The sequence below is a fragment of the Staurois parvus genome, unplaced genomic scaffold (genome assembly GCF_062004578.1).
Source record: "Staurois parvus isolate SC_StPar_1 unplaced genomic scaffold, SC_StPar_1.0 ptg000457l, whole genome shotgun sequence".
Lineage (NCBI taxonomy): Eukaryota > Metazoa > Chordata > Amphibia > Anura > Ranidae > Staurois > Staurois parvus.
The window spans coordinates 1,707,277-1,729,128 of NW_028318253.1; the positions used below are offsets into that span (position 1 = coordinate 1,707,277).

At 40.5% G+C, this 21,852-nt stretch overlaps 1 long non-coding RNA gene across 1 annotated transcript; it reads right to left on the reverse strand.

Moving 5' to 3' along the window:
* Window positions 1-1,698: 1,698 nt before the first annotated feature.
* LOC149452889 (uncharacterized) lies at window positions 1,699-20,768 on the reverse strand. The gene is made up of 4 exons (XR_016314820.1): window positions 20,527-20,768; window positions 8,865-9,029; window positions 7,282-7,344; window positions 1,699-2,254 (listed from the first exon to the last, which is right to left on the reverse strand). It is a non-coding gene; the product is annotated as an uncharacterized LOC149452889 (long non-coding RNA).
* Between the last annotated feature and the right edge of the window lie 1,084 nt (window positions 20,769-21,852).

Here is a 21,852-nt window from a genome sequence, read left to right on the forward strand (position 1 = left end):
TAGCAATACACACCAAACTGAGCATGTGCAGAGTGTCTCCACATGATGTGTCTTATCAGGAGATAGGAGGGGGACGCTGGAAGAAGGGGAGGATCAAATTAGTCAGGCTCAAACTGCATTTTTACACAATGCAGAGGATTAACCCCTTAGATTCCCTAGTGAGTATAACAAGCATGTTATACTGCATATACCTACAGATGTTACTGTTGTGGGTACAGTATAGTAACACTTTAATCATGACTTGGAGAAAACTCAAGGTCCTCTGTACACTCTGGAACTCCGTTAATACAGTGATCATTTGAAAACTAACAAAGGTACATTCCTGACCTTCAGCAATCTTTCTTTCGACCACATTTAAAAAAAAAAAAACCCTGGTCTTGTTCATTTGTACATGTTGTATACACTTTCCATGCCTTTATGCCTATACCAATGTATGGTTAAGGCTTCATATTTATGTAGCACTACTCCACAGGAGCCGCTAAGTTTTGAGTCCCCCTAAGCTCGGCACAGCCAGTCAACACGCAGTTTCACTCATGCATCCAAAGTCTGTAATCAGTCCATGAGCTTGGTTTTTGTTGTTTTATTATAGGTTAAGAATTGGATGGGGTCTAGGGGATGCCCAGTGGAACTGAAACAACTTGGAGGACAAACTTCTTATATACAAAAATAACAGCAACATTTAATCAGTATGCAGTCTTTTCTGGAAGCATTTAGTCCCCTTAAATTAAACTTCTTTAGACCCCAAATGAAAATCCCCTTATCCATCTGGCTGTCGTGAAGGATATCCCAGAACAAGGGATTCCTATACTGAGAATGCTGTCCCAGGGAGACCTTGTTGTGTATTGCACCTGACCGCCCTTTCCCTTGTAGGCCTAGGATGTAGAGCTACACTATCCTGTTCCTGTAGCTGTAAAGGTGAAGCTGCATCCAGGCCTTACACTGGGCTGGCTTCTTCGCCTGCTGACAGGCTCTCTTTTCCTGTAGACTGTATAACAGTGGAGGTCCCTCTTTCCAACTCCCAGACTGTAGATAGGCCCCCCTCTTCCGGTGCCCTCTTCCAGGCTCCACACCAACAGGTCTTCCTCACTCCATCTTCCACCCAACTCTCCTGCTGGCCAGGCTCTCTCATATTCATGGGTTGATCTCCCCCACTGCCAAACGTCCTGCCTGGGATTGGTCAGATTCCTGTAAATATGCAGATCAGCCCAGCCTCACCTTCTCCCACTGGCTTCTAGAAACTTATCCAAGTCTCTAGAGCAGGGGGAGGTACCAGAGGACTGTTCCTGTAGAGCCCTCCAACTCTAACCTAAAGTAATTTTGCTGACTTACACCCAGGCTGACTCACACCCACAAGATGGCATCACATATAGCATTCTTTTGAAGCCATACAGTATATTTAGTGTGCAAATGTGAGTTTAGTGAAGCAAATCTCTCATAAATGGCATTTATATGATTAGTCTCATTTGGTATTTTGTTGAAAGGTATAATTTTGCAGTGAAATTACAGGGCAAATGCGCTTAAGATAAAAAATATGATGTAGATAATATTTCAAGTATTTGCATATTATGTCTAGAAACAGAAATTTCATATTTTACCTTTTTTTGGGATATCTCTCAGTATACTCTATGTAATTACATGAATTTGTAATCCTTTTGAGCATTTGTAGATGTTTGAAAACCAAATATATATGACCTTTTTCGGCATCCCATTTAAAAAATATGAGCATTAATATAGAGTCCCCCCTACCTTTCAGAGAGAACAGTCTTCTGGGAACTCTTTCGACATGATTTTAGACTGTGTCAATTTAGTCAGTGCATATGTGAGGCTGGAGGCTGGGTACTGATGCTGAAGAAGACCTGGCTTAAAATTGACATTTCGTTTCAAAGGTGTTCAGTATGGTTGAAGTCAGGGCTCTGTACAGGCCACTCAAGTTCCTCCGCACCAAAGTCATTAAACCTTGTCATTATGTAACTGGCTTTGTGCTCAGGGTAAAGTCATGCTGTAAAAGATAGGGACCTTCCCCAAATTGTTGCCACGAGGTTTGAAGTGAACAATGGTCTAAAATGTTTTTTTATTTTGTAACAATAACAGTAAATTTCAATGAAAACACCTGAACTCAATAATTTTGAGGGGTGTCCATATACTTTGTCTATGAAGGTAGATAGGATGTTCAGCTGTCCACAAACGTTTGGCCATATGGTGTGCACGTGACCATGTTGACCGATCAGAATTGTTCTGATCCTCACTGGAAACCCTATGGAAAGAAGCAGAAAAACAACGTGGTTTTCAAACCCTAGGACTACTACACTGGGAACAGTAGAAGAACCCAACAATTCAGCAGCTCCTTAAGAAGCCAGTCCTACAAAACAATCCTCTGGATATTTTATACATCGCATTGCTGAGAACACTCCTGTGTACCAATCTTACATCTCGTAAACATTACCTAGTGTTGAGGCTTAGCCTCCGTGGGTCAGTGGTGTCTGTACGGCTAAGAAATGACACGGGTTTCCTACATTGCAATGTAAGCTTGGTATATAGAAACAAGAACGAATAGCCTCAAGGCCCTAAGTCCTGCAAATTAATCTGGGAGCCACTAATCAATACTTGTATAAAACAAAAAGTGGAGAAACAAAAAATAATTGAAGGCTCAACCAGAATTACGTGGGTTTTTTATAGAAAGAAGCGTAACCTGAAAAAAAAAAAAATGTTTTTGTACTGATACTGGGACTGATTGATGCTCATATATAAATGTAAACTATCAGAACAACTACTTGGTCATTGTAAACAATAGTAGAAATATCCATGATGAATGGAAGTTAACATGTCCCCTATACACTGAAGGGTTGTATTAATGATTTGGCTTCCAAAGTCAATCATCCATAGATAGTTATGATCTCAAAGTGTTGTCATTGTCCCAGGAAAACAGTGGTAACATTAGGATTCTATTAATGGGTTACCACAAATAGCTGGGGCTCATGATTCCAATAGGAGATTGTAATTGCCTCTCTCCTTCAACAGAGTCTCCCCTCTACCTTACCAGATTCAAAGTATATCCAATGTTATATTACTTTTATTGATTCAGGGGTGGTATCCATAGAGATTCACCCTTTTTGTTAATATTTAGATTTATAGAGGAGGAGTAAGATAGAGAGATATATATATATAGAGAGAGAGAGAGAGAGATCTCAACTATTTTTTTCTTTCTTTCTTCCTTCTTTCTTTAGGTTCACACCTGAGGGGTTTTTGCATTGCGGTTTTGATGCATTTGTCGGGGGTCAATTTTTGTACATTTTTCTTGTTGCTAGGCAGTTTTAAAACACAAACCACATCAAAAACACGGTAAACACACAGTAAAAACGCAATACATGCTTTTCTGCAGCATTCCTATTGAAGTCTTTAGAATAAAAAACGTTTTGCGTTAAAAAAAAAAAGTCCCCTGACTCTTTCCAAAAAACACACCAGGTGAAAACGCAGAGATGTGAACCTGTCCTATAGGAAATCGTGTTAAAACAATGGCAAAAGACGCTTAGGTGTGAACCTACTGTAATAATGGATCTCAAATTTTGGGAGGAGATGGTTGGGAAACTAGAATTGGAAGCAGAAAAAGAGAGGAAGGCGCCTCTAAGTGCAGTATTGACAATTTATTTAGTAAACAATGGAAAATTTGCACTTACAAGATAAACAGTTAAAAAGACTCATCGTGTGGTGATTAGATCCAGGTGGGACATCCAGCCGTCCAGCAGCAAACTATGCCTATAGGATCAGGAAGTAGAGTCCAGGATGTGCCTGTGCATCAAAAATGAAGCTTGGAGAGCAGAGTCAGATGTAGCAGGTGAAGGGGGCTGTAATTCATTTCGGAGCATGCTCAATAGACTCCTTGCCTCAGTGTTACTGCTCCCATCCATCCCTGATATCGATCTGGCACCTTTATCTCACATCTACAGAGGTTGGGCTCCAACAAGCGCGCTATATAATATACATTTTCTAGAATTGGAAGAAGGTGCCCCATCTAGAGATAGGACCATGGAGATGGAGAAGGTAAAATTACTATTCAGATTGAAAGATCTATATGAAAGAAAGTCAAAGGTCTGGTGGAACATCTTTCTTTATAAATATATCAATGAACAAGAATATCCAGGGGATCTAAGAGTCCAGACAAATCAGAGAAATAATCCCTGAATTCAAGAAAAAATGGGAGGACAACCTCCGACAATGCTCCCATAATATAGTAGTGATGCTACAGGAATATTATGAAATGAATGATCTACAGGGAGTTTTGGAAGCTTTGCAACCCATTAAACAGAATTCAACTATTATTCAGAAAGAAAAAGAAAAGTACTTCAGTGGAAAAATTGAATTAGGAAAATATACAATCAAAAAGTGAGAAGCTCGACAGGCAGGCATATTATTATTATTATTATTATTAGACAGGATTTACTGTATATGGCGCCAAAAGATTGCGCAGCGCTTTACAATATAAGGGAGACAATACAATTACAATACATTTCCGTACAGAAGGAATATGAGGGCCCTGCTTGTGGAGCTTACAATCTAAAGGAAGGGGGAGGTGATACAAAAGGTGATAGCTGCGGGGGATGATCGGGTGGAGGTGATTCAAGTACAGTTCTTAGGTGGAGGTGGGGTAGGCTTCCCTGAATAAATGAGTTTTCAAAGATCGCCTAAAGGCAGACAGGTGGGGGCAGACTGGACATACTGTGGTAGGGAGTTCCAGAGAATGGGGAGGCTCTGGAGAAGTCTTGGAGGAGAGCGTGGGAGGAAGTGATGAGGGAGCTACATGAGCAGCAATTAGTCTCAGTATTAGTACATCTGTGGGATTGTGGGGATGATTTTAAGTGTTGTGTGTGTTTGCACAATACAGAAAATTGTTTATAAGGCACACGGTGTGTGTTGATAACGCTGGTGACGTTGGCTGTGTAAAGTCACGCTAAAAATGTGAGTTTTTCAGCTTTTTTTGCATTAGCATTTAGCGAGGTTTTTTTTTTTCCAAAAAAAGAAAAATTGTGGAGGGGGGGTCAAACTAAACATTCAAAAATGCCTGTTTGCGTCAGTTTATCGCGTTTTGCCACGTTTTTCAGCGTTAGAGCATTTTTTACAGCTACACAACTCCTGTAGAAACCCACTAGTCCTGGTTTTTTTTCCAGCCAAAAAACGTCCCTGCCAAAAAACATTAATTACAGTCTTTGTGTGCATGGACACATAGGATAACATGCTGGGGGGGTTTACTAGCTGTAGAAAAAACCATAAAAAGCCAAAAACAGCTGCTGTAAAAACATCCAGTGCGCATGAGGACTTATACTCTGGCCACAAGTATATACAGTGCATCCAGAAAATATTCACAGCACTTAACTTTTGCCACATTTTGTTATGTTACAGCGTTATTCCAAAATGGATTAAATTCATATTTTTCCTCAACATTCTACAAACAATACCCCATAATGACAATGTGAAAGAAATTCGTTTTGAAATCTTTGCAATTTATAAAAAATAAACAATGAAAAAAAAAACGTACACAAGTATTTACAGCCTTTTCTCAATACTTTGTTGAAGCACCTTTAGCACCAATTACAGCCTCAAGTCGTGTTGGGTATGATGGATGCTACAAGCTTGGCACACCTATTTTTGGGTAATTTCTCCCATTCTTCTTTGCAGTACCTCTCAAGCTCCATCAAGTTGGATGGGGAGCGTCGGTGCACAGCCATTTTCAGATCTCTCCAGAGATGTTCAATCAGGTTCAAGTCTGGGCCACTCCAGAACATTCACAGAGTTGGCCTGTAGCCACTCCTTTGTTATGTGGGCTGTGTGCTTAGGGTCATTGTCCTGTTGAAAGATGAACCGTCGCTGCTCTCTAAGGTCCAGAGCACTCTGGAACAGATTTTCAGCAAGCATGTCTCTGTACATTGCTGCATTCATCTTTCCTTCAATCCTGACTAGTCTCCCAGTTCCTGCCACTGAAAAACATCCCCACAGCATGATGCTTCCACCACCATGCTTCACTGTAGGGATGGTATTGACCAGTTGGTGCCTGGTTTCCTCCAGACATGATGCTTGGCATTCAAGCCAAAGAGTTCAATCTTTTTTCATCAGACCAGAGAGTTTTGTTTGTCATGGTCTGAGAGTCCCTCAGGTGCCTTTTGGCAAACTCCAGGCAGGCTTCCATTTGCCTTTTACTGAGGAATAGCTTCCGCCTGGCCACTCTACCATACAGGCCTTATTGGTGGAGTGCTGCAGAGATGGTTGTTTTTCTGGAAGGTTCTCCTCTCTCCACAGAGAAATGCTGGAGCTCTTTTAGAGCGACCATCGGGTGCTTGGTTACCTCCCTGGCTAAGGCCCTTTTCCCTCGAACACTCATTTTGGCCAGGCGGCCCGCTCTAGGAAGATTCCTGGTGATTCCAAACTTTTTCCATTTACAGATGATGGAGGCCACTGTGCTCATTGGGACCTTCAATGCTGCAGAAATGTTTCTGTACCCTTTCCCAGATCTATGCCTTGATACAATCCTGTGTCAGAGGCCTACGGACAATTCCTTGGACTTCATGGCTTGGTTTGTGCTCTGACATGCTCTGTTAACTGAATTTCCCACAGGTGGACTCCAATCAAGTTGTGGAAACATCTCAAGGATGATCAGTGGGAACAGGATTTTGAGTGTCATGGCAAAGGCTGTGAATACTTATGTACATGTGTTTTTTGTTTTTTTTTCATTTTTAATAAATTACAAAGATTTCAAAACGAACTTCTTTCACGTTGTCATGGGGTATTTTTTGTAGAATGTTGAAGGAAAAAATGTATTTAATCCATTTTGGAATAAGGCTGTAACATAACAAAATGCATTGTATATATATTTCAGGTAAAGTATCTTTATATAAAAAACCCACGTTGAGCCTAAAACTAATTTTTTTTCCATGTTTTATACAAACTTGGTATATAGCATTTATGTATAATCTCACTATTTAATGTGAGCATATGCCAGCTTCTTCGTTTACAAACCTGTAATTTAGGTCTTTTCTCTTTCCAACATAAGATCCAACAAAATCTGAACATTAACTGCTTTGATGAGCCTATATCTGTGCTATTCATTTCATATCTGCTGGTAATAATATTTGATAATATAGGTTTTTTTTTCCTAATAACTTTTTCAGGGAGTCATTTTATAAATTACAAAATATCTACCATTTCCATTATTCTTGATATCTCGGAACCAATCTGTTATCGACTGGAATTTTATCTTTACCATGACTAAGAGAAATTTTGTCATCTTCTTACCTAGAGAATTTGGATCGCATCTGTTGCACATCTTACAGGCTTGTCCACAGTTCATGCAGGGTGCTGTAGTGAATGGGTGGATGGCATCACACAGTAATTAAAAAAAAAAAAATCTCACATTTTTATTCAAATAATAAAAACATTAAAAAAGGGGAACAATACCACCAAATCATATAGTATATACAGTATCTCTCAGAAAATTCCTTCATACAAAGATACACGGTCATCATAATATATCAAACCGACCTAGAAGGTCAGCATGTTTTGCATCTCAAGCTTCTTCTGGACCTTGTCTCGGGATCCAATGAGAGAGTAACCGTACCGAACAAAGACCGTTTAACCCTTTGCCCTCCAGAGGATTTATCCCCCTTCCTGACCAGACCATTTTTTGCGATACGGCGCTGCATTACTTTAACTGACAACTGCGCAGTCATGCAACACTGCACCCAAATTAAATTTGTCCCTTTTTTTTCCCCCCACAAATGGAGGTATTTGATCACCTCTGCATTTTTGTTTTTTGCACTATTGACAAAAAAAGACTGACAATTTTGAAAAAAAAACAATATTTATGACTGTTTGCTATAAAACATATCCAGTAAAAAAAATGAAAAAAATCTCATCATAAATTTAGGCCAAAATATATTCTGCTACATGTCTTTGCTAAAAAAAAAAAAAAAAAAAATATGTGTAAATTATTTGGTTTATGTGAAAGTTATAGAATCCACAAATGGTGGTATATTATGGAATAATAAAAAAAAAATTCTATACTAGTAATGGCGGCAAATAGCGGGTCTGTGGTGGGGATTCTGACACTGGGGGGAACTGACTGTCACTGAAATCCCCAGTGACACTAATACAGTGATCAGTGCTAATGACAGTGGGCATGAAGGGGTTATCATCTGGGGCAATCAAAGGGTTAACTGTGTGCTGTTTTACTGTGTGTGCTTTACTATGTAAGCACGTTGCTTTGTATTGCTCTGCTATGCAGGAATCAGGAAACACGAGCAGGGAAAAGACCATACGGCAATGGGACAACTACTGCAACCAGTTTAAATAGCCCTTTTGGCGCCAGCATTAGTGACAGGTGCGTGCCTGCATGTGCGAGTGCGCCGATGTCCAAGTACCTGCACATCTGTTTGACTGGTAAGGACTCTGCGCATGCACCTATTTGTGCGCCGTGGAACTTCACCTGCACTATGGGCAGGCCTTCCCTGACATTGCCCCCTTCCTATGGGCAGTCTCCAGATGCCCAATTGGTTCCTTCTTTGTGGGTGATTGAGAAAAAACTCACGGAATTAAATTCATAGCATGCACATTCTGTGCGGGTTCCCATGAATTTTCCTCTGGCCCATACCCCTTCCATTTAATTAGGTATTGCGTCTGGCCTCTCCTTTTCCTACAGTCCACAACAGCCTTGACTTCAAATTCCTCCTCTCCATCCACAATTATAGAGGCCTTAACCTTCAATCAGAAAAGGGGTCTGGTACTCCAGGTTTTAGTAATGACATATGGAAAACTGGGTGAACCTTAAGGGATTCCGGTAATGCTAATTCATAAGAGACATCATTAATTTTACGTCTTACCGGAAATGGTCCCACAAACTTAGGTGCCAGCTTCCTTGAAGGAAACGCCATCTTCAGGTTGGTTGTGGCAAGCCAGACCTGGTCTCCTGGGTGCAGGATCATTTTTCTCCTTCTCCTTCTATCAAAGGCCCTCTTGTTGTCCTCCTGGGCTTTTGTGACTGTCTCCTGTAACAATTTGTTATTAGTAGAAAAAAAACTTAGTATGTCTTGAGCAGCAGGGACAGAAGTTTCCGGCACAAGATCAGGCAGAAAGGTAGGGCGAAACCCATAATTAGCAAAAAAATGGGGATTGTTTGGTGGCAGCATGATTGGAGTTATTATATGCAAACTCCGCCAATGGCAGGAGCAATACCCAATCATCTTGGACAAATGAAGTGTAAAACCGGATGTACTGCTCCAGGGTCTGATTAGTCCGTTCAGTTTGTCCATTGGTTTGTGGGTGATAAGCCAAAGAAAACACATGTGTGCGCGCCAATGTCCAAGTACCTGCACATCTGTTTGACTGGTAAGGACTCTGCGCATGGTCCTATTTGTGCGCCGCGGAACTTCACCTGCACTATGAGCAGGCCTTCCCTGACACCTGCACAAAAAAAACTGGCTTGTATCCTCACCTCCTCCATATGAAGCATCCTGACAACACTTGCTTACTCTACCCAACGCATTTCGTCCTCAGGACTTTCTCAAGAGTTCTTTACAGTAGTAACATAATGTTTTTAACACTTTTTTGTTCCCTTTTATTTTAACGTATTTGTCCGGATAAACATGGACACTGGTAATAAAGCCAGAATTTGATGGTTGTCACCAGAACAAAAAGAGAGGAAATCATCTATTGAAGATTCCTGTACTGTGACAGCTAAGTGGAGATTTCCCTTCACTTTGGGGGTATTTTTCCCTCACTTTCTGCTGTGTCTCTAGGATAGTAAGTGAAGGGAAATCTCACCAATGGAGCATAGCAAAAACAGTTATGGGTTGTTTTTGTATGTTTAACCCTTCACTACTCCTTCCAAAACATACAGTAAAAGTTTTGGCTTGAGACAAACTTTAAGATCATATCCAGGCATCTTGGATCAGCTTTAGAACGCTGAATAGAAACGAGCAGAGTAAACTTTAAATTCAATAACCTAACCACTTTCCCAAGCTAAACATCATTTCTGTTTGTAATGACTGCAGTTTAAATTTAAATGACTTCAATTTGCTCCATTTTCAAATCCAATTTTAATTAACACCATTAGAAGCATCTTGCAGCCAATCGCACGCCAGGGATTGTCACTGAAAGCAACATGGTGGTAGCGGCCACCTTCATTAGAAGTATAGCACATAATTTGAATTAATTTTTAATATGTTTTTAAATTCCAATTTATCTTAATATATTTCTAAATTTAAATTATTTTTTAACATACTTTAATTTCAATTTATTTTTAATAAATGGCATAGGAGCCAGGGAATTAGGCAATGAGAAATTCCTTTTATTTTTATTTCTATGAAATAGAGGTCTGTGCAGAGGAAGCAGTCTGACTTTATTAAAATATCTGACATATAGAGAAAAAACGGATGTGCATTTTCTGGGCAAATCCAAAACTATAACCATGTTTACAGACCATTATCTGGTTCCTTTTTTTTGTTTGTCTTAATATGTACGTCAAGCAAAAACTTTTTTTTCTCTATTGGAAGGTTTTTTTTCCTTACCTCTTGCTATAATGACTACTCAAAAATGTTGGATTTCCCCTTACTTTCTGTCTCTATGACAGTGGTCTTCAGGACACATAAAGGGGTTCTCTATCCAGGAAGGACAAATAGTTCCCTAGTTAATCATGTTGAAAAAAGACAAGTCTATTGTTCAACGTTCTAGTTTGTGCATTCAGCAATTTGGTGTGTCAATTTTTTTTTTTTAATGAAAACAAAAACTGCAAGAAAATATATTACTATATATATTACTATATATTAATATACAGACATAGGCAAACGTAAAATAAAATGGTTTTAAAAGTAAAATGAATACCGAAGTGTAGTCTGCCTGGTATTAGTAGAGTTCGGAACACTCAAAGAGTAAGGGGGTTTAATGCGGATTTCCACCCTTTTTTTAGGTTATTCTATTCACAATGTCCCCTGTGGTGTACTGTCTGAAATTAATATATTTATTCATTTTCAACGTTTCTATATACCTTAAATTAAGATATAAGGGTGCGACTTCCGGTCCTGACCACCTAGGCAATGATGTCATTAGGCGTTTTGCAAGGTCTCCTGGGATATCCTTTGATTGACAGGTTGCCATAACAACAAGGTGGGAATTTCTGCCCTCACCACCATTGCTATGGCAACGTGTTGTGAACAAACTGCGCCCTGCAGTCTCATTACTGCGCAGTCATGAGATCAGGGATAGCCAGCAGCACCTAGTCCCGGAAACATACTCTGGTGGGCTTCAGATACCCACATCCTTCATGGCCCCTGCCTGCTTTTGAGATCAAGTTATATATTACATATTTCCAACTAACAAGCATGATATCAATTATAACATTATTCCAATATAAATGTGCAAGTTGTAATAATCATGGAGGAGCTTTTTTAAAAAAAATGTATTATGGGGACTGAAGCTGTGCTTTAAGTGTGTTGAAGTATTTTATTATTCCCACTGGACAGGCCTTTAATATCCTTTATTCAGAGTACATCTATATTTCCTTTATGATAAGGTTTCACAAACTGCAGACCTGCACATTTTTAGCAAAGTGAAATTATGATGTGTTAGATACTAAATATGATATATTTTTGATGTATATTTCTTATAAGAGGTCTAATGTGTCTTAATAGCCTTCTAGAGCTTGTATGGTGTCTAACTAAATGGCATCTTCTCCTACATTATTGTAACCACTTTCAGCAAAGGCACCAATCCACAAAAAGAACATTGGGGAACTGGAGTAAGTACAGAGAAGGGCAACCAAACAGATAAGAGCCATGGAGGAGCTCAGCTATGAGGAAAGATTAGATTAACTGAATTTATTCTTTCTTGAGAAGAGGAGATTTATGCAGGCCATAGACGGATTGTTTATCAGCCGAACTTTTGTCCGCATGAAAAATCGGCCAATATTCACGCCGTTAGTGGGGCCAGCCCGTCAGCCGTTTTTCACGGATCTTCACATTTATTTTTATCGGTCATGCTGGAAAATTGGTGGCAGCATCGGCAACGGGGCTGACCGATTTTTCATTTATCGGCCGAAAATTCAGCCGATAAACGGCCCGTCTATAGCCTGCCTAAGGGGGATCTGATCATCATGTATAATTACATCAGTGGTTGATATAGTGAACTCGGTGTAGAGCTATTCACCCTGAGGTCATCACAGAGGACAAGGGGACACTCTTTACATCTGGGGGAAAATAAATTTAATCTCCAAACATGGAAAGGCTTCTTCACAGTAAAAGCTGTGAAAATGTGGAATAGACTCCCTAAAGATTTGGTTCTGGCCAGCTCAGTGGATTGCTTTAAAAAAGTCCTGGATTCTTTCTTAGATACACAGAATATAACTGGATATTAACATTTATAGGTAAAGTAGATCCAGGGAATATCCGATTGCCTCTCGGGGGATCAGGAAGGAATTTTTCCGTTGCAGGAGCAAATTGCATCATGCTTTGCTGGGTTTTTTTTGCCTTCCTCTGGATCAACTGTATAGGATTATAATTTTTTTTTTAGTGATTGAACTGGATGGACTTTTGTCTTTTTTCAGCCAGACTAACTATGTAACTATGTAACCATTACCATGAATGAAATATGAGCTGAAGCTTGAACATTTTCGATACATGATAGGCCCACTATAAGTAAATATAGGTCACTAGTCTAGTATCACAGATGAAATTTACTTAACTGCATGCCAGACTATTTATGACTTGACCATTTATGATGGCACCTCATTAGAAGTCCTTTGCAGACCCTGGCTGGTGGATGTTTTTGATACCTCTGAATTCCACTGACTTCTCTGTTTTTTGTCAAATGCAAGCATGACTGTACCACTAGCTGATCTGCACAGACAGCAGCAGAACAGAATTTACACTACAGTAACTTGTTCAAAAACACAAAGTTCTTAATTTTTAGTTAGAGCTTTGAGAGCTGTATGACTTGACCATTTATGACTTGACCATTTATGACCTGACCATTTATGACAGTGCCCCATCAGAAATCCTTTGCAAACATTGGCTGGTGAAGGTTTTTTATATCTCTGTATTCCATCTAACTTCTCTTGTTTTTGTCAAATGTGTCTGAAGTTGGTTTAAGCATTTTTGCATCACTCGCTGCCATGCCCAACAGAATTTACATTACTGTCTACACTAAAAGACATGAGATTTGAATCTGACCATTTTTGTTATCAACTTGTGGCTTTTGGGGAAATGAGGTTGGCATTCAGTTCCATTCTTTCCACAAATATTGGTGTTTGTTAGACCTTGCTAGTATTACAGGAAGAACAATAGTACCCAGTGGGGGAATGGGGAGGGCCAGAATTGCACAGTAGCAGGTGGGAGAGAACAATTGTATGTAGCTGGAAGTGGAGAAAAATGCAGCAGGTGTTGGGGAGTTGTATTGAAGAATAATAGTGCCCATTGAGGATAGGTGAGAACAATAGAGTCCAGCATGGGACACACTTTCCTTGCTCTGTGGTCACACTGTTATTCTCTCCCTCCTCCTCCTCTTGCTGGGACTATGAAGACTTTTGTTGGACAGATCACCCCACTGTGTGGAGACGTCAAAGATACAAATTTTGGAACAAGTGCTCTAGCACTTGCCTTCAGGACACTGAATCCACAGGATGCCGTGATTGTAAGCTGTGGTACAGTCCCACAGAATCTAGGACAATTAGGGGTACTGGAGTTGGCTAGGAATATGCACAGTGCATGAGCTGCCTTTAATGAGGGGATGGAAAATTTTAGTTCAGAAAAGAATATGGAAGGATTAGACCCTTCGGTCAAACTGTTATTGCTGTCTGTGTCACCACTGGAAATATTTGTCCTGGTGACCAATGTCACTAAGACTGAAAGTGAGCGTTAATCCAAAATGTTACTGTTGTCATGAAAGCAAGAGTTGAGGCAAAAAAAAAAAATCTTCCAATGGTAGCAACTAAGATGAGAACTCCTTCCATAGTTCCTATTGCATCCCCAAGACAGGAAGTAAAGGAAAATCCTCTGCACAGGGTGCAGATAGAAAAAAAAAAGATGATAATGGCTTTGAAAGCTGGACTCAAGCCTTCCTTTCAGTCTTGCACAGTTGTACAGGCTCCTCTTATGTACTGTCTGAAATAGTTTTTTCTGTTTTTGCTGCACACTGTGAGCTTCTCACGATGTGCATTAGAATCTGCAGCAAGTCGGATAGAACCCGCTTCCTTTCCTGGGTTGGAGGACATCCAGTCTGACTGTCCCTTGCCTTCCCCTTTCAACCTTAGATTTTGGTTCTCTCAAGGCTCAGCATCACATGTGGGTGCTACCTAAGATATGTTGCAAAAAAATACAGCTTGCCTAGGAACTCCTACTCTCCAACTCATTTAGAATGAAAGCTCCTCAATAAGGCATTTTCATATTTGCAGAACTCCTTCCATCAAGGCTGAGGGCTCTTCAGAAGAGTGCTGAAGCAGGGTGCTGTGATGTTTTCAGTAAGCTATTCACACCAACCTGCTGGACCCTCCTTCCAACCATGATCTACCTGCATTGCATATAGAAGATCATAGACCTAGCCACTTGAGCTCCTGAGGATTTACCCCCCTTAATGACCAGGCCTCTTTTTGCTACTCGGCGCTGCACTAATTCAACTGATAATTGCGCGGTCATGCAATGCTGCACCCAAACGAAATTTATGTCCTTTTTTTCACACAAATAGAGCTTTCTTTCGGTGTAATTTGATCACCTGTGCGCTTTTTATTTTTAACGCTATAAACAAAAAAAGGCCAAAAATTTTGAAGAAAAACAATATTTTTTACTTTCTGCTATAAAAAAATATATAGTAAACTCAAAGTTGGTTATAAATTTTGGCCAAAATGTATTCTGCTACATGTTTTTGGTAAAAAAAAATCCCAATAAGTGTATATTGATTGCTTTGTGTGGAAGTTATAGCGTCTACAAACTATGGTATAAATACTACAATTTACGCCATTTTTCTGCTATACAGCGCTGCGCTAGTTTAACGGACAATTGCGCGGTCATGCTATATGGTACATAAATGAAATTTACATCCTTTTTTTCCCCACAAATTGAGCTTTCTTTTGGTGGTAATTTTGAGGGAAAAAAAACAATATTTTGGACTTTTTGCTATAAAACATGTCCAGTAAAAAAAAATGCAAAAATCTAATTTAGTCATAAATTTCTGCCAAAATGCATTCTGCGACATGTCTTTTCTAAAAAAAAAAACCCAATACGTGTAAATTAATTGGTTTACGTGAAAGTTATAGCGTTTACAAATGGCGGGAAAGATACTGAAATTTTTAATTTTTATTTATACGAATGGCGCCAATCAGCGACATATAGCGGCGACCAGCGACTTATGGTGGGACTGCGGCGGACATTTTGACACTGGGGGGGGAACTGACTTGGGGTCACTGACATCCCCAGTGACACCAATACAGTGATCAGTGAAAAAAAAACACTGAAACTGTACTAATGTCACTGGGGAGGAAGGGGTTAACATTTTTAGAATTTGCTGTGTAAGGGGAGTGTTTTACTAGGGGGCGGGGGTGTGTACTGGACGGAGGGAGGGAGGGAGAGAAACTCTTCTCTCCCTCTGCAGCTTGTCGGCGAACTGTCACAGAGCAGGCTGTGTGTAAACAATGCAGCCCTGCTCTGTGTCAGTAATTACCGCTCATCGCAGGAAAACGGCCGGTAAAAACCGGCCATGACCCGGCGGCGGAGACCCGCTGCTGACACCCGCGAGACAGGCAGGGCGGGCGCACGCCTCGCGCGCGCCCCCTACTTGTTTTGAAGGCAGCCGTTTTAAAATGTGCTTTTGCCTACGAGCGGCACCCTGCCGCCGTTTATATGCGGTGGCTGGGCGGCATGTGTGGCTAGAGTCTAAAATAAGGTCTGTAATAAAAACTTTTTTTTTTCCTTATGGTGCCGAGGGGCCAAGAATGGAACAAAGGAAGGCAAAACTACAAGCAGATTAAATTTTAGCTTTAACCCTTCTCTATTTAATGCAAAAAAACATAGCTATTGTGACAATTCAAAATACTCCACTTAGCTGTCAAAGACGTTTTTACAAAGGACTCAAAATGACAAAACCAAAGTGAGATTAGCCATTCAACCAGTTTTATAAATAAGCCCCATTATACAAGCCTACTGGCACTTTTTTGTTCCCTCGGAGCTTTGGAAAACAGATGCATTCAGAAGCTGAATCCAGTGTTGTTTTATTGCTGGGTCATTGTACAAGAGCAGGCATTGTGAAGTTTAATTTATTACTGGTGTCTGTGCTGTAACGTTCTGGGTTAGGGATCACTGTGGAGCTTAATTAGCTGCTGATGATTCATTGGGTATTGTAATGATCTTAATACACTACTGTATATTCTATAGCAGCCTTGGTTCTAGGTGTTCCCGGGAGGATAGTGAATGGGATGGGCTACAGAATGTTTTCAGAATACAGAAACTGGTGACCCAAGGCTCAGCAAAGCTACTAATTAATATATATCATTAAGACGTACAGTAAGATTTTTTTTTTCTCTCTAGACTTCAGTAATGAGCAGATGGCGGTTGCATTTTACAGAAAATGTATATAATGTGGGTTTGTACAAACAGACTTCTGCATAGACAGGTCCTCTTTAAGCCCTTCATGGCTTTAGTTACTCCTGTGGAGAAAACGTTAAGTTTTTTTTTCACCGGTGAACCGACTGGTTCAAATACAAGTTGGTGGTTTGTTTGCAAATAAACCCAGCCTTTCTCTTTGGGCTCCTTTTTAGATGTGCAGTTTGGGGGGTAAAAATGCGTGGTTGAGCTGCGGTTTTATCGCTCCGCCACATAAGCGGCAAAGGCTGTACACATGCTGCAGTTGCAATACGTTGTTTCTCGACTGCAGTAATAATGATTGCTCCTGTCAAGCAAATGGAGAAGTGTCAATAACACCCCACAGCCACATGAAATGCACACTGTTGTGACACGTTAATGCAGGGCTAATTACATCAATTACAGGGGTAATTACTAGGGTTGCAGCGATACCGGTTTTTATCGGCGAGTATGAATACCAATACTTGTACTCGCTGATACCAGTTACTGAAACCTTGTGTGACTTGACCCCATACAATATGAATGCGGGTGCGGTGCGATTTGCAGTGTGGCTTGAGCCATTCATTTTGTATGGCTCAAATCGTACCGCACCACAGGGAAATCACATGTGTTTCAGACAGGAATCGCAGTGCATTCTTGTTCAGATCACATGGGGTTCTTTTCAGTGCGATTTGAGCCCATTCATTTTGTATGGCTCAAATCCTACTGCACCACAGGGAAATCGCATGTGTTTCAGACAGGAATCGCAGTGCATTCTTGTTCAGATCACATGGGGTTCTTTTCAGTGCGATTTGAGCCCATTCATTTTGTAGGGCTCAAATCATACCGCACCTCAGGGAAATTGCATATGTTTCAGACAGGAATCGCAGCGCATTCTTGTTAAAATCACATGGGATTCTTTGCAGTGCGATTTGAGCCCATTCATTTGTATGGGCTAAAAATGCTCCGCAAATGTATTGGTTTTAGGTACCGTATACTGGTGCAAATGCTCAGTGTCAGCACCAATATCGGTAGGAATTGCATCACATTTTCAACTCACTACCTGTCAATTCACATGATGGTTTTAGACTCCAATCTAAATGTAGCATTTCTCTTTCTCTGCACCATTAGACATGTAGCCTATGTGCAACCAATTCTGGCATTTTAGTGCGTCCAGGAGGCACAGCTACAATGTCCAGCTCCACTGCTTGCAGCAAGTCAAAATTGTTTTAAGGATTCTTTCTCCTTTTTAGTACAGTGGGCAAAGTCATAATAATCATTCCTTTACACTCCAAACAGCGCAGATATATCCTAATATTAGAGTCATTAACTTCCAAACTGCATACACCTGTAAAAACAGGAAAAAAGAGGGCGCCCCAGCCTAGTGCATTACCTAAGGTAACTCCATTAATAGATTCGAAGAAGAAATATACTCACAAACACCGTAATATAAAAGGTGTATCGAATTCAAAGCAACAGTACACCGGATGGGCTCTGAGGAAGAGGAGACCACTCCTCAAAACGCATCAGTATTCTCGAGGGTCCTCTTGATATTGGGAACTGATCCAGTGTACTGGTTGCTTCGAATTCGATATGCCTTTCTTCTCACAGTGTTTGTGAATATATTTCTTCTTTGAATTTATTAAAGGTATCATCTTAGGTAAAGAAATGCCCGTAGCGAAAAGGAAAAAGAAAATTAGCGCAGGGCAGGCATGACTAGGCCTAGAGTGGGAAGGAAACTAGAAAGGGTTAATTATGCGCCAGGGGGTGTGGAAAAGTATAGCTGGGGGTGCTGGTTGGTAGAGGAAGAGCGTGGGTGGGCTCTGCCGCACCTTAGGGTGGGGTGTCCCGGTGGGGGGGGGGGCATCAGTCGGAGCTGGACGTTGGTGAGTGAGCTTCCCTCCCGCCCTCCCTATTGTAGGGAGTATTGTGTTCCTCTCGGGGGAAAAGGGGGGGTTATTTCGGTCTTGGGCAGTTGTTGGTCTTTGGAGGCAGTTCTTATCTTGGAGGTACAGATAATGGTGTGGGAACCATCATTGGTATGGTGTGCCCGGGGATATTCCAGTTAACCAAGGTTTAACTGGAAGGTGGTGGTCCTGCACTGCGGACGGTATGGTTGTCTCCGAGCTGGTTGGTTGTGGCTGGAGGCCCTTGTGTAATATGGTTGTCCGCAGGTGCATTTCAGATCCTTTTTGTGGGGTGCCTTCGAAGACCAACAACAACAACTCTGTATGTTTGTTATAAGGAATGGTTGGTGTTAAAATGTTTGTTAATAAAAGGCCATGTTGGCCATTTACTCCAAAATTGGTGTCATGTTTTTATTTAAGTATAGCCAAAAGGGGGGGGGGGGGATTTGGATGACCTATCTCTGGTGCTCTAGTCATGTACTAACCTAGTGCACCTTCTTTTTTTTTTTTTCCTGTTTTTACAGTTATCGTCCCTGGGTTCTTTCCCTGACCCCTAGAGGGCAGCAAGGCCTTTGATAGCACTGGATGGTAGACCGGAGACTGTTCCATCCTAATAAACCACTCTCAAGCACAGGGGACTGTTTCCTTTTTGTTTCTGCACACACCTGTTCCAAGTTTTTTAGCCATCATCAATGCAGTGTACAGCAACCATGGCTTCTATGGAGGGCTTGAGACTCGACAGAAGAGTATGACCAAACATGTTCTGTATCTTCACATGGGTGCACTGATCTGTGCACCCTTAGCATTGACGGTTTTTTAATGAAAACAAGGCATTCTCTGATTGGATCAGGTAGAAATTTTTAACTTGTCGCCCCGTCTCTCCACCTCATCCATTCAGAGAACCATCCAAAGTGGTCCCTTCGGTATAAGACAAGCATATTCGCTCCAGTGTCAACGAATGATCATTGGAGGAGAGCAGGCTACTAGAGAACTGACCACGATGTGGTCTCATACCTAGAGTGGTCAATTTTTAATAAGAACGCAAAAGGACTGGCAGAATCACCAGGGATTTCACATAAAGGAAGCAATATAAAGAGAACAGGAGACTTTTTCATACAAGTACATTGTACAGCAGACACATATAGGGAATATGAAGCATTGCAGTAGCATATAAGTCCCTGACCTTGTAAAAGCATGCAGCCAGCAAAAACGCTTGATCTTCATATTTATGCCTGGTGAGTGACTCTAAGGGTTTGTTTAGATGTGCAGTAAGGATCCATGCCTGGACCGCTTTTTTGAGATGTTTAACAGGCAGGGAGAAGTTGATATGTTGCCGCCTCACCTCTTGATTTAACACTTTAAATGCCGCACTACTGTGCTGCAATCACGTATATTGCATGCGATTGGGGGCTGGTTGCAGGGTGACCCCCATAGGCCTACATTAGTTGTGTTCAGCTGCATCAAAACCTGTAGCAAGCAACATGTTTTTAATTTATGTCTACAGATGCAAAGCACAGCATCACAGCCACAGCATGTGTACAGCCACAAGCAGCTACGTGTCATTTTTCATGCCGGTGGTTATGGGGCATTGAAACTGAGGCACAACTGCCTGGTTTTACTGCCCCCTGGCAGCATGTGTGAACGAGCCCTTAAGGTACCCAAAGCCAGAGAATTAGAATTTTTGCCTGGCAGCTATCTTTGATTAGTTATAGCAGCCTACTGTATATATATTCCTTGCAGTACAGGTTTACGCCTAGCAGTCTTTTTTTTTTTTTGTATGTTGATCTTCGTAATTATGACACATAGTTATTTACTGCTTACACCAAGCCTGGCATTCATTAGCCTTTCCAGTGCCCACCTGACGCTGAGCATTATGTCAGCGCCGTCAACCTGTCTGTCTACAAGCCCCGCTGAATCCTTCTCTATTAAGCCTTGACCTCATTTTGCCCAATTTGCCGTGTATGTAGTGCGCTCATTCTTGCTGCACAAATGTATAACCTTGCATTTATCTAAATTAAATCTCCTCTGCCATTTACCTGCTCAAGCCTGCAGATTATTCAAGTAGGACTGCCACAGAATGATACCCAGCCGGTTGTGCATAATTTACACCGAGGTCTGCCGAGAGAGTCTTGGTCTTGGCGCTCCCTTTAGGTCATTAAGTAAAATCAGCGGTCCCATTACTGGTGCATCTCTTACATCTTCAGCAAAATCCTGAAAACAAGTATAGTCCATTTATATCAATTCTTGCGGTGTGCCTTTGAAGAGATCCTGAGCTCCGAAGAGCCTTTGCCCAACTCGTTTAGTTGCATTACATAATTATTTTACATGGAGCAGTCATACTATATAGACTTGTAATATGAAAGCCTTAAAGAGAACCAGCCGGGGGGCTTATGCAAGAATTGAAATGTTCGGCTTCTAATTACTACACTTTTACAGGCTTTCTTAGGGAATATTTTATTCTGTTATTTATCTATATTTAGTTGGGTGCTACTTACAGAGGTGATGGACCATCTGCAGTCAAACCCTCAGTGTCCTGTCAACTGCCTGCTCTCATGCTGATAGAAAACCTCATCTCCAGGCTCCTGAGTGCACATAACAATGTCTATTAATCTTAGTTGTATGTTACCCTAAAGAGGTTCTAAAGTCTAATTTGTACCTTAATGTATTCTCTGCATTAAGGTAAAGACTAGTTCCCCATCAGGTCTGTTCCACTTTAGATTGACGGCACTAATAAAGGGATAGTTAGTGGATATAATTAATAGAGATGAACACGATGGATCCGTTCATTAGGTTAATCGTTGCGTTTCATTATGTTAAAATAATTTGTTTCGTAAATACGTTAATTTCAACTCATTTCAGCAGATGGCTATATTAGTTCTGAGCTATTCTATTTTACTCTATTCTTTTATTTTATTTTCTATTCTAATCTTTTTTATTCTATTCTACTTTTTTATTTTCTGTTCTATTTTTTCTATTTTTCTATTCTTTTCTGTTTCTTTTATTTTCTATTTTGTTTTCTAACCATTTCTTTTCTGTTCTTTTCTATTTTATTGTCTATTCTTCTATATTCTATTTCTTTATTTTCTATTCTGTTTTGTTATATTCTTTTTTTCATTTTCTGTTCTGTTTTATTCTTTTCTATTCCTTTTCTATTCAATTCTGTTTTATTCTATTCTATAAAGCAGCCTAAGTAAGCATCATCTTATTTCACTTTTGTACCTTACTGTAGTTAATACAATGTTTCCATTTCAAATTCGATTTAGTTTTTCCATTCAAATTCTTTTTCAAATTCAGATTCGAATAACTTGTTTATTTTGGATTCGTTGAAATTCGTTACTATTGTGAGTCAAAAATTCTGATAC